This window comes from Myotis lucifugus, unplaced genomic scaffold (assembly GCF_000147115.1).
Source record: "Myotis lucifugus unplaced genomic scaffold, Myoluc2.0 scaffold_444, whole genome shotgun sequence".
Classification (NCBI taxonomy): domain Eukaryota; kingdom Metazoa; phylum Chordata; class Mammalia; order Chiroptera; family Vespertilionidae; genus Myotis; species Myotis lucifugus.
Window position 1 is genome coordinate 286,498 of NW_005871492.1, and position 11,801 is coordinate 298,298.

Sequence of the window (11,801 nt, forward strand, 5' to 3'; positions counted from 1 at the left end):
CTTTTTCACACAGGGTGTCTGAACCTCAGTGTGTTGTCCCTGCTTGGAAGATTTCATGCAGTGCAAAGGAAACCAGTATGAGGCTCTGCTCAGAATACCATGCTTAAAGCCCTTTGCTCTTAATAATATACTCCAGTATATAAGCTGTGGTGGGCTCGCCCCAAGAATTTGGAAATAAGAGGTAGGAAGATTGTCCCCTGAAAGTGGAACCTTAAAGTCAAGTACAATTAGATTTGATAAAATCTATCTAGATTCTAGAAGAATGTCAGTCAGCATGGGGCACTGGTCAATCCTGAAAGTGAGGAAGGAGTCCCAGAAACACCATTGCCCACTAGGTAGGTAGCCTGAGCCTTAGCCAGTGCCTCTGACTACTTCAGTCCCATTGGCCAGACATGTCAGTGCCTTCAAAGACTGGAATCCTAACTCCCTTTGTTCTCAGCCCACCTTTCCTAGGCAGTGGTTTGATGCTCACCTGGCTTCCCATGTAGCTGGGGAGTTGGACTATTTCCATTCACTGTGACAGTGATTTCTCTTTGTGAATGAATGGGGTCATTTCCAGCTCTGGGTTGTCGGTCCACGTTACATCATTAAAGGGAGATGAGGATGTGGTGGCCATATGCACTGGAAGTATTTCAGCCCCTGTGAGAGTTATTCCATATTGTGCTGTGACAGCACAGCCAAGTGTGATCCTGAGTGGGGGCGGTGAAGGATTTAGAAAAGATAGATGAGAAGAAAGCTGGGTCTGGGTGGGACGCTGCCCTCTCTGATGGAGAGAGTGCCACAGCCTGTAAGCCGAGTCTTTATTTTATAGCCACATTCCACGAGGCAAAGTAAGGGCGTGGTTACAAAGTTCTCGTGAGTTTCGAATCTACTCAATTACATGCACCTGAACTCTATCAAGCCCACATCACTCAGGCACGTGGGGCCACGTGTTCCAACCATAGGTTCAAGCTTACACCTATAGCCTCTGGCTATAATTGTGCTGGGAGGGCTTTGCCTTCCAAGCTGGAACTTGCACGTGGCCATGAGAGGACTGTGCCCTCTCACTAGTCCAAGGCTTGAACCTGTCCAAACACTGTGTCCAAACACTGTAGCCGGTCTCCACACCATATTATAGATTACTTTCTTGCCAAGCAAGGGATATGTTCTTGGAAAATAGTGAATAGCCATAAAATACAAGAAAATTTATAATAGGAAATGATATGGGGGTTGGGGGGACGGAGGCATTTTGTTTATATTTGGGAGCATCTGCTAGCTGCATTATACCCATATTTATAAAATTCCATAAATATTGCAATGTTTCAGATGAGGGAGGAAGGAGATGTGAAGTCAGGAGAAGGTAATCTGCACAGGCCAAAGGTGTAGGACATCATGGGCCAGGTGTACAATACTCAAAACACAAAAGTCCAATCTCTAGGCCGTGGAAACCATTAGGGGAATGAGAAAGACAGCACCACCACTCACTGGCTATTGTGCTGAATTGCCTGGCAATGATATTCCTGGTTTTCTGTATTAGGGTAAAGGCTAATTTGCTATAACAAATATACCACAAAACATACTGGCTTAAATAAAGTAGAAATTTATTTCTCCTCCATGTAACAATTCATGGACTAGACCAGTGGTTGGCAAACTGCGGCTCGTGAGCCACATGCGACTCTTTGGCCCCTTGAGTGTGGCTCTTCCACAAAATACCACGTGCAGGTGTGCACATACAGTGCGATTGAAACTTCATTGCCCATGCACAGAAGTCGGTATTTTGTGGAAGAGCCACACTCAAGGGGCCAAAGAGTCGCATGTTGTTCTCAAGCCACAGTTTGCCGACCACTGGACTAGACTAGCAGGGTTGCTGTGCTCCACGGGGTCATTCTGGGATCCAGGCTCCTTCCATCTTAATGCTTGTCATCCCTGTATGTACTGTCCAATAGAACTTCCTATGATGATGGAAATGTTCTACATCCGTGCTCTACAATGTGGTAGCTGCCGGCCACGTGTGGCTATTGAGAAGTTGAAATGTGGCTATTGTGACTGAGGCACTAACTTTTAAATTATACTTAAATTTAAATAGCCACAGATGCCTAGTGGTTACTGTATTTGACAGAACAACTTAGACACAAGCTGAATGATCTCCAAGTTCAGTTCCAGTTCACAGGAAGGAGAAAGAAAGTGTGAGTAGGACCAGGGTCTTGCCTTTGAAGTTGGAGAGGACTCAAGTTGCACACATTACTTCAGTTCAAATCCCATTGATTCCTACTTAGCCTACTTGCCAGTTCTAGTTGCAAGGTCAGTGAGGAAATACTGTTTCTGGCTAGGGGATCATGTACCCCCTTATTATAGTCAAATGGTAGGTACATTTTGATGGACATCTAGAAGTCTCAGCCACAACATCTCATCTTTGCAATTCTTAACTCTGGGATTGTGCACACTAACATTGCTAAGCCTTGGTGATAATGGTCACTACTCCATAAAGTCATTGTGAAGGTCACAGTAATGCTAGTAAAGTTCTCAATATCATGCTGGGCACATAGTGTTGAGTTGTTCAGTCACAGTGGGTCTGGTTCCTATTGCTTTTGTCAGTTCCATTGTCAGCCTGCAGCAATGCTCACTGAGCCTTGCAACCCTTCCTATTCTGAATGTGGCTCGCCTGTGGTAACAAAAGCTCTAAGAAATCGGCTCTTTCAAACACATGTAAGGGAATGCCATAAGTGGAGGTGGAGACGTGTCTGCATATCAGACCTTGAAGTTGGTTAATGAGAGTTTGCTTTTGAGAAAAAGGTTCATTTTGACCTGCTTACAATCCCAGGTTTCTTAGCCTGAGACATACTGACTGAGATTATTAAGAAAGACCTTTTGGAGACGCTGGAGGGCTTTTACCCAAGACAGACAATATGTCCCTTTTGCTCCCCATTCCCTACTAGAGTCTAGTACAGCAAACAGAGAAAGACATGATTTTTAAAAAAATATATATGTTTTATTGATTTTTTACAGAGAGGAAGGGAGAGGGATAGAGAGTTAGAAACATCGATCAGCTGCCTCCTGCACACCCCCTTCTGGGGATGTGCCTGCAACCAAGGTACATGCCCTTGACCGGAATCGAACCGGGACCCTTCAGTCCGCAGCTCTATCCACTGAACCAAACCGGTTAGGGTGAGAAAGACATGATTTTAAAAAGCTATCTATGCCCATCAATTCACGGTGTTTTCTTGAAGGCTGATAATGAGCACGTCTTACCTTATTAGAGAAGATGGAGACTGACCAGGGTGCCGCAGAGCACCTGTGAGAGCACCTGTCCTCATTGCAGGGGGTCACTCTAGGTCACGAAGCAAAGATCACCTCTGTCTTTTTAAGTGACACTGGTAAAGATAATTCACTAGAGATTCTCAGTGCATTTTAAAGAAATACATCATTTCACAGTACACAACTATGAAACTGTATTTAAAAACATTTCTTATTTGCCTTACCCGCTAAAAGAAGCTTCGAGCTCTCAGTGCTTCAAAATAGTGAAATACTCCCCCGGGTAAATAAATGCTAGATGAAAATCTTGGGGATAATTTCTGGATTCCTCCTCTTGCCACTGTTACTATATGGTGCCTGCTAAAAGCAAGAAGCTACATTGGTTTTTCTCCCATTCGTCATTCCTAAATTGCAAGTGACAGAAATCAGTGATTTCACTAAGCACGTTGTAAAAGTGCAAAGGTCTGTATGTCAGAATGTGTGTCCTAACAGAGAATAATGTCAGACATAAAAAATTCGGGAGAGAAAATTCCCAAGAGAGCTCATTGTCACCGAAAACCCTCAAGCTCAGAGCCTGAGAGAGAGACAGTGGCCTAAAAGCCGCCACTTGGGCACAAGCCAAGAGGAAACCCTAAGCTGGGATGACATTGAGGGATGGGAAGAGGAGAAGGAATATGCCAGCAGTTGCCAGCAAATCTATATCTGTGCTAACATGGATGATTTGAGGCTCTGATGATGTTCACGAATGTAGCCCCGGGGGCCCTGCAGGGCCTGGAGTAGGGAACAGACCTGCCTGAGCAGGACTTCACAAGGGAATTCCTCTATACGAAGTTTCTGGCAAGGGCTGGATTTTTCCCAGGGTTTGATTCTCATGTTATTTATTTTGTTTTTTGTTTTTCTTTCTTTTTTTAAAAATTTCTTTTTTGTTATTATTATTATGTTTAATAGTGGCTTAGGAATGATGACATAGTCGGCCCCAGGGAAAAGTGTCTACTAAAGGTGACAGTGAAAGCCAGGAGTCATGAGCTGGGACAGATGGATGCATGGTCCTCCTTCCGTTGATGCTGGGAAAACACTGCCCAGTGTTCTCAAAAATAAAAGAAACTCTTGCAGCTGTGACATGGGAATAAGAATACCTTGCTTCACAGCTGATGTAATCTGGCGGAGAAAATGCTGAATACTGAGCTTGCTAAAGGTCAAGTCCGATCAGCCCTTTTTGCTCACAGTCCTCTGTGACTACCCATTGGCCCTCAGGGTCAAGTCCAACCTGCTTAATAAGACTTCACAGGTCTTTGTGATGGTACCCTGCCCCCTCTCTATTCCTGTTTCCCCTCCCTCCTCTCCCAGAGCTCTAGCTACTCTGAATTTCCTGAGGGAGCCATGGTCGCTGGGGCTTGGCAGATGCTGTTCCCTCTGCCTGCTGTACTTCCCCCCCCCCATCCTCCTCTCCCCAGTTTGCCTCCTGAGTTCCACTCATTTTCCTGGCCATCCTCCAGGTGAGGAAAGGTGCCCTTGCCCTGGGCTCCTGCATGACCCATCTCTTCTAGCACAGGGCTGTCCGAACTGTGAGTCAGTGCTGGGTTCCCTGTCTCCCGTCAGACTTCCACCTCTATGAGGGTGGAGACGGGGCCTGCCTGCTTCACACTGGCCCCCACTCAGCCTCTGGTGTAAGACAAATAAAAGATCTTTTGGAAAAAAATTGCATCAAAATATTTATAGTTTAAAATAGTAGTATATGAATCTATGATTTGTATAAAAATTTAAACAACACATAAGATAGGTTAAAAAGTGGAAGTTCCTTTAGTCCAGCGCCACCCTTAAGCTCCACCTTAAGCCCCCCATCTCCATAACTAGTTACCAGTTTGCTGTTAGAATTCCAACCTTTTTTTAAAAAAAAATATATATATATATATATTGATGACAGAGAGGAAGGAAGTGGGAGAGAATCATTGATCGGCTGCCTCCTGCACGCCCCCAACTGGGGATCGAGACTGCCACCCAGGCATGTGCCTTGACCTCCTCATTCATAGGTCAATGCTCAACCACAGAGCCATACCAGCCAGGCCATAGTCACAAATTTTTGCTGTTAAATCAATATTGTTTACATTATGAGCAAAGATTGTGCACTGCCAAACCAAGAAGTTCATGATAATTGAGTCTCCTTTCTTTTTCAATTTCTTATTTCGTTCTGGAATAATGAGCACATTGCTTTTTCATTTGCTTAGCTATCTCTGAGCTTCTTGCTAAACTTATCCAAGCACTCCAACATCTATGTATTATTCCTCTCAATAAGATTTTTTATATGCTCCAATGTATCAGCTCCTTCTATTTCTTTCATATTCCTCAGTCTGCCTATTCTAACCTGGACAGCTTGGGGCCTAGGCAAACCACCAGCTGTCATCTGAAAATTCCCCTTTGCTGTTGTGGTAGGCAAAATAGGAAAGATGTTCCCTAAGATTCCCATCCACTGGTTGGTAAGTCAAACACCAGTCAGGGTGCTACTATGGGGGACTTTGCAGATGTTATTTAGGTCACTAATCAGCTGATTTCAAAATAGGGAGATTATCCTTGTGGGCCCAGTATAGCCATATAAGCCCTTAGAAATAGAAGGGGAAGGCAGAGAAGTTGGTCAGAGAGATGTGGAAGGAAAGACAAGACAGAAAGGGAGGTCAGAGTGATGTGGACTGTGAAAAGAACTTGACTTACTGTTAGGGGCTTTGCAGATAAAGGAAGGCAGCCATGAAGCAAGCAATGGGGGTGACTGCTCAAAGCTGAGACTGACCCAAGGAATGAGGGACCTCAGTCATACAACCACATGGAACTGCTTTCTGCCAACAACCTCAGCGAGCTTGGAAGTGGAGCCATCCCCAGGGCCTCCAGAAAAGACTACAGCCGGTGACATCTTGATTTTTGGCCTTGTGAGACTTTAAGCAGAGAACCAGCTAAGCCATGCTGAGCCTGGACTTCTGCAAAAACTGTGAGATAATAAATTTGTGTGTTTTTAAGCCACTAAGTATGTAGTAGTTTTCTACATCAGCAGAGAAGACTAGTATAGCTGCTCTCCTGGGCTTCACTCTCATCTTTCCAGCCTTGGAGTCTAAAACCCTTTGTCTTCTCCTGAGCATATTCTCTAGTGCAGCTTTTTAAAAACATGTTGGTCTCAGGAGCCTTTGATCGAGGAGCCCCAAAAACGTTTGTTGATATACAAAGTGGTTCTACCTATTGATTCTTACCATGTTAGAAATTTAAGGGCTCTTTAAAATGTTCATTAATTCAAGTCAAAATAGCAATAATAAAACACATTATATGTTGACACAAGTGTTATTCCATATATATATATATTAAAACAGAACATTACTGAGAAAAGAGGTATTGTTTTACATTTTTGCAAATTTCTTTAATGTCTGGTTTAATAGAAGACAGCTGGATGCTCACACCTGTCACGATGTATTGTTTTAGTTGAAATGTATGAAGAAAGTTTAGTCTCAGCAAAGTTATGCAGTTGGAAAAGCAAAGACCTTACTGATCCCCCCAAAATCTCAGGGCCCCCCAGAGGTCCCTTGGCCATACGTTGAAAACTGCTACTGTGTATGCTATCTTGCTGCTCAAAGTATGGTCCAGGGACCAGCTGCACTGGTATCACCAGGATTTATTAGGAATGTGGACTCTCAGGCCCCCTGAATCAGAATCTGCAGTTTACTAAGATCCACAGGCGGTTCCTGTGCTGAGGAGAGTTTGAGAGGCACTTCCTCAGGACAGTATGTTTTCTGAGTCGTTGCATGTCTGAAAATGTCTTAATTCGAGCCTCATGTTGACTTGATAGTTTGGCTGGGTATAGGCTAGGTTAAAAGTCATTTTAATTTCCAATTGCTGTTTCCCCAGAGAATAATCAGTTGTATCCAGTGGAAGAGTAGGGACCACTGTTGAGCTTAGCAGGCTGGGGAAGGCACTGAGGATTCCGATCTCCCTGTAAAAAGACTTTCAACCAAGCTGCATGCTTTCAGTCTCCAGCTTCACCCTACCTTCCTCAGAACATTGTTCCTCCATGGTCTGAGGCTTTCCTGGAGTCTGTAGGGGCAACCCCCTTCTCATTCTTATCTTCCTTTACTTGATAAAGGCACCCAGTTTACAGCTTCTTCTGTTCCTCCCATTCTCTTTGGACTTTTGGTTGACACTTTTGTTTATTATTTCACTGTCATTTTGTGGTGTTTTAATGGTTGTGTTTGCTCAAAAGTCTCCCAAATGGTTTTAATGTCCAGAATACTACCAAATGTTTTACTATCTGGTGGGGTCTAAAAGAGTTTTCCTGGCCCATTGTTCATTTTTGTGGGTTTTTTTTTCCATATGAACTTTATAGTTTGCTTAGTCTCTCCCCTTGCACCTCCCAAAACTTGTTGGCATTTTTATTGAGATCATATAAATTTATAGTTTAATTTAGAGAGAATTGATAACTTTAAATTGTTGAGTTGTTCAAGAACAGAGTATGTTTTTCCGTTTATTCAATTTTTTTTATGCTCCTCAGTAGAATTTTAAAGTTTACTTCTGACAGATTTTGCCCATGCCTTGTATTTTATCTCTTTGGTTTCTGTTGTAAATGAGATCATGCCTTCTAATATACTTTGTAACTGGTGTTTCACTTTCTGTTATATCAATGAAGCCTTTTTGATCTTGAGGTATACAAATCTCCCTCTTATTTTTAAAATATATTTTTTTTATTTTTCAACTAGAGGCCCGGTGCATGAATTCGTGCACGGGTGGGGTCCCTCAGCCTGGCCGGCAATCAGGGTCATCAGGGCTTGCCTGCCAGCCAGTTGGCCTGGGGGAGGGACTGCAGGAGGTTGGCCGGCCGGGGGAAAGAACCACGGGAAGTTGGCTGTGGGAACACACTGACCACCAGGGGGCAGCTCCTGCATTGAGCGTCTGCCCCCTGGTGGTCAGTGTGTTTCATAGTGACTGGTCATAATGGTTGCTTAGGCTTTTATATATATAGACTAGTGGCCCAGTGCATGAAATTCGTGCACATTAAAAGGGAATTAATTAGAGGAAATATTTTAATATTACTATTTGCCCTTTCTCTATAATAGAAGTGTCAGAGATGGAAGAAAATTAGTAAAATGTATATGAAAATCTTCCTCCCATCAGAGTTTGGGGCATGCCGTGGGACCCAGAGTCAAGTCCCCGCCCACCTGCACCTCAAAATCATGTGAGACAAAGACCTGGCCGGCCCTATCCCCGTCAAGCCCTGCAGGGCAGGGGGCACAGCCTCAGGACCCCCGTCAAGCCCCACCGAGCGGGGGGGTGCAGCCTCAGGTCCCCTGTCAAACCCCACTGGGCGGGGGGTGCAGCCTCAGGTCTCCCGGCCTGGTGCAAGGCAGGGGGCGTGGCCTCAGGTCCCCCAGCTTCGATGCGAGGGCATGAGGGCATGACAACCTTTTGCATATTAGCTCTTTATTATATAGGATTACAGTTGACATACAATATTATATTAGTCCTCATATCTTAGAATGTATTAACTAGATTTTTGATTAGTTTAAAAAGTAATACATGAATTATAAACATGCTTAAAAATATAAAAGGGCATACAATGAAAAGTAAATTTCCCTTTCTTCCTTGTCCCCCAGTTTACCCCCAGAGTTTATTATTGTGGATTATTTCTAGGATAATTTTTCCCTTACACATGGGAATATGTATATGAATAAGATGTTAAAGTGCTATTTTTTCTCCCTCTTGGGTGAGGCCCAAAGGCTTGCAACACTGTAGATGCCTTCTATTTCCACTGATTCAAGCACCTTTGTAGGTTGTGCTAAGTAAGAGATTGTAAGAGAGGACTGGCTGCATTAGCAACCCTCCCTCTGGTGCAGTGGGAGGTGCAGAGAGGCTGGGAGATTTCTTTGGAGTGTGCTGTCAGGGTGCTTGTCCCAGTGAGCAGGGCCTCAAGGTCACCTCCCAGAGAGCTGGACCCTGTTGCAGAAACAAAGACAAATCTATTTCTACTTGGAGAAGGTGAAAAGGCTGTTTGGGGACTGTCTACCTGGGGGCCGAGTGAGGAGAGGTGGCTAGCTTGTATTGAGCTGCATTTTCAGTAGCTTTTGGGCAAAGGTGCATGTTTCTGGGGGACCAGATATGGATTCTGTCAGGTTTGGGGAGCAGCCCGGAGTTCTCTTGAGTCCCACCCAAGAAGATTTCCTGGTGGGACCATGAGATTTCAGCAGAGTGAATCTGTGGGCTGGGGGAGGTTTTCCACACTTGGACAAGAGACAGCTCTGGCAGCAAGGAGTCTGTAGCCATCAGTCCACAGTGGGAGAAACACCTAATGGGAGGAAAAAAAGAAAATCAAAACCCTTAACAGCTTTTTATAAAACCAGCATCTGGAAACCCCGCATCTGTTACGCTCAGAGAAACAGGCTCCATTACCTTCTGCAAAGACCACCCTCTCTCTGCAGACCCTCTTCCCCTGCACCCCAACGTGGGGTGGATGGATCCTAATCCGAAGCCAGCAAGTGATGGAGGGAGAGAGAAGCAGCCAATGTGACACCCACCCCCACCTCCAACAGCACCAACCTCCAGACAGCAGGCCTAGACCAACAGGGAAGGGAGAAGTTTTACACTGGACTAGACTGGAGTTTTAGCTATTACACTGGATGGATTGTTAAATTACCAAAATGAGTTTTTCATTAAATTGAACATAATGGTGTTGGTGGTGGGGGGAGAGCTTTTCAATGATCCAGGAGTGGCTGAAAAGCTATAGGACCTCCCAGCAATGTTATACTAGAGCTTGGAAAGAACAAATTCACAGGATGAGCCCTAGCTGGTTTGGCTCAGTGGATAGAGCGTCGGCCTGCAGACTGAAGGGTCCTGGGTTCAATTCTGGTCAAGGGCACATGCCTGGGTTGCATGCTTGAGCCTCAGTAGGGGGCATGCAGGAGGTAGCCGATCAGTGATTCTCTCTCATCATTGATGTTTCTATCTCTCTCTCCCTCTCCCTTCCTCTCTGAAATCAATTAAAAAATTAAAAAAAAAACATTCACAGGATGAGTTTAAACAGAAATTGTGGGGGGAAATGAACTTACTTTTTCATGCATCCTATTGCAACTGAGTATGGCTTAATCCAAAAACATGTACTCAAAGCTCCCCTTCCCTCCCCCCCACCCCTTGCCCCTCCACACTTACCATACCTCCACAAATAAGGCTACATTATACCTGCCTGTTCTGTACCTTGCTTTTTTACCTAATAATATATCTTAGGTCTCCTTACCAGCACACAAATGTACCTATATATTTTTAAAAATATATATTTTTATTGATTTTTTACAGAGAGGAAGGGAGAGGGATAGAGAGTTAGAAACATCGATCAGCTGCCTCCTGCACACTCCCTACTGGGATGTGCCTGCAACCAAGGTATATGCCCTTGGCCAGAAGCGAACCTGGGACCCTTGAGTCTGTAGGCTGACGCTCTATCCACTGAGCCAAACCAGTTTGGGCCAGATGTACCTATTTTAAGTCTGTTATGTAGTATTCCATTGTATGTATTTATTCAGCCATTCCTCTATAGGTAAACAATTAGGATTTTTCTAATCCTTGCTTTTACATACAATGTTGCAATGACTATCCTTACTGTATTTTGGTTGCATGAGGGAGGGTATATATAAGAATATGTTCCTGGAAGTAAGATAACTAAATTAACCAGTATATAAATCTTAAATTGCATCTCCAAAAAATTGCACAATTTATATTGCTATCAGCATTTTCCTCACAACCATGCAAATATTGTATATTTTATCAGATGTTTTAATTTCTGCCAGTATAAGAGGTTAAAAAAATAGCGCCTTGGCAATTCATAAATAATAAATGAGATTGAGCACCTTTTCATATGTTTGTAAGTCATTTATATTTATTTTTCTACAAGTTTTCCTATTTATGCCTTTACAGATTGATTTAAAAAATTTGTGTTGTTAGCTATGTGTTTGCGTGGGAAGTCAGCAGGGATGAGCGAGTGGGCTGTATCTCATGCCGAGGGCATGAGAATGTGGGCAGGAAAATTTGGCTTGTTCAGTTCTTTAATCTTTCTTTTCTTTCTTCCTTCCTTCCTTCCTTTCTCTCTCTCTCTCTCTCTCTCTCTCTCTCTCTCTCTCTCTCTCTTTCTTTTTTTCTTTCTTTCTTTCCTTTTCTTTCTTTCTTTCTTTCTTTCTTTCTTTCTTTCTTTCTTTCTTTCTTTCTTTCTTTCTTTCTTTCTTTCTTTCCCTTCTTTGGGTTTGTGTCTCGATGTCTGGGTTTGAAACTCTGTAAGGCACAGATGGGTTACCTTAGTCTTCTCTCCCTGTCCCACTCTGTACACATTAGCTAGTACCATGCAGGTGAGCAATGCTCAGCTACCATAGGGGCACTACGCTGGGTACCATCCATGTCCACCCTTCACGCTGCCCTGTGCCCTGGGAAGCTGACCTGCGTGCCTGACATCAGTGGGCTTCCTGCCCTCCAGCTGCTGGTTGGTTTCAGCAATAAGGTGCTCCACAGCAGATGGATGGGAGAGTGAAGGCAGTGTACTCATTTCTCTCTCCCAGTGGGATCAA